Below are 2,122 nucleotides of genomic sequence, written 5' to 3'. Positions count from 1 at the left end.
AACTTTTGATTTCTGACTTGATCTTACTGTTGACCCATTCATTATTTCGTAACATGGTATTTAGCCTCAATATGTTTGTGTGTGTTTTCAGGTTTTTTCCTTGTAATTGAGTTCCAGTTTCATACCATTGCTCTGAAACTTGATTTAATGTAAACCTTGCTCACAATGTTATGAAAAAATGTACATGTTTTTACAAGGCAGGTTATGGCAGGACACGGGCTTCTTCCCCTTTGGGTGGCCTCAGGAGACGGAGCTTGAGTCTCACATATTTGTGTCTCTAGCTCCTCACACCACCCTTCCCACCCCATCCCCCAAGAACCAGCGGTGCTCTGCACTAGAGTGCGCACTCATGCCCCCATTCCCTGAGGAAACAGCTAGGTGACCTTTGCCATTTTCTTCACACCTCTGGAGGAGGGAACCAGGATCAGCCAGGCCCTCTCCCTTGTAATTGTTTGCCCCCATGAGCCAGACCAAAGGGATGCTGCTCTGTACAGGCAGAGTCCAAGGAGGTGTCTTCTCTTCATGTTACTGCTAGTCACACCATCAGTGGAATTCTTCGTCCAAGTGATGACTTCTTGATGGGAAGCTGACAGATGTGGATGATTCCGTTTTTCGTTAGAAGGTTTCGCTCTGTGGCTTCCGTCAGGTTTTCGAAACACAGCCGCACAGCCTGCTGGTTCTCTGGAGTCAGGCTGTTCCAATGCTGTTCCTTAGGTCAGAAACATACTTTTCATTAGGAAGTATTAAGCCAAGGAGGGAGTGGTACATTAGACCACTGGTTCCTGCAGTCTTCAAACATGATGATGCTCAGCACCGTTGATAGCATCTGCTGGATCATCTCTGCATGTTGCTGCAGAATGTGCAGCGAGCAGTCACTCTCCTGGTGCAGGGGCATTGTCGTCTTTGTGTTGCTATGCCACAGCGGCTTGAAGAGGTTATGTCACGATGTGGTCCAGCAGCCCGTGCATAGCATTGGGGTGGCCACCTGCGCCTGGCCATGCCGGCGGGCTCCCGGGACCTTGCGGGGGAGATCAGAACGGGAAAGGAGCGAGCGGAGAGCGGGAGGTGTGGAAGCCTTGGCAGAGTAGGAGAGCGCTGGACATAGAGCAGAGGGAGAGAGAGGGTGGGTTGGAGGGCACTGTTCCCTCGGTCACCCCAGCTCCCTGATCACAGCTGTGGGAACTGACAGCAGGGAGGAGGAAGCTCCATTCCCTCAGAATCAGTCAGAGTCAGCCTTTGGTCAGACAGCTCTCAGCGGCCTGACAGCCAGGACTCTCATTCACCTGCATCTCAGACCGTGACAGTAGAGAGGTGGGACTATGTCTAAAGAACTGTTGATACAGTGTAGCTCCGCAGCTGAAAGATGCCGGCGTTGTGGACAGAAAACGTCTGCAGAGCAGCTTTCGTGTGCTCTTGAAAGAAGGCGGGGCCCGCGACAGAATGTATCTGAACACCAGCTACTGGGGAAATGTCACTCTGGGGCCAAGAAACACCGGCGTTATCAACAGAAAATGTCTAAAGACCAATGTTTCTTTGAAGTTGAAAGGTGGTGGTGGTGGTGACGACCGAGTATGTCTAGAGAACAGTCATCAGTAAGTGCAACCGATACTGGTAGGAGAACCTCCTTTTGAAAGAGACTTGCTCATTCATTGTAAACCAGATCCCAGTAATCCAAATGCCACTAAAATGAAACAAATCCATATCCTGTTTCCTACCTTAGATGCAATGACATATCCTAGTGGTCGGCAAACTCATTAGTCAACAGAGCCAAGTATCAATAGTACTTCTTCAAAATAGACTCGCCCAGGCCGAAAACCGACTTCTGCGCATTGGCCGCGAAGTTTCAATCCCATTGTTCGTGCGCCCGCACGTGGTATTTTGTGAAAGAGCCACACTCAAGGGCCCAAAGAGCCGCATGTGGCTGGCGAGCTGCAGTTTGCCGACTTTCACTTTATCGTTACCACATTTTGTAAATTTTAAAGGTCTGTTCAACTCACTTTGTTAGGATGTGACTGAAGATCATTTAATGCATTTTAATTGAGCTTTACCAGAGCAATTCAAACCACCGTGAACTGTCGCTTCTCTAAACTCACCGTTTTATTGTCTGCATGATTTACTTTTC

The 2,122-nt window shown here is 49.1% G+C and overlaps 2 pseudogenes; both read right to left on the bottom strand.

Annotated features, from left to right (window-relative positions):
- Nucleotides 1-374: 374 nt before the first annotated feature.
- LOC102751734 lies at nt 375-895 on the bottom strand (annotated as a pseudogene).
- Nucleotides 896-1,323: 428 nt separating this feature from the next.
- The window catches only part of LOC102751444, a 7,763-nt pseudogene continuing 6,964 nt past the window's right edge, over nt 1,324-2,122 (bottom strand).

This window comes from Myotis davidii, unplaced genomic scaffold, assembly GCF_000327345.1.
Source record: "Myotis davidii unplaced genomic scaffold, ASM32734v1 scaffold1124, whole genome shotgun sequence".
Classification (NCBI taxonomy): domain Eukaryota; kingdom Metazoa; phylum Chordata; class Mammalia; order Chiroptera; family Vespertilionidae; genus Myotis; species Myotis davidii.
This window is presented reverse-complemented; position numbering and strand designations above follow the sequence as displayed.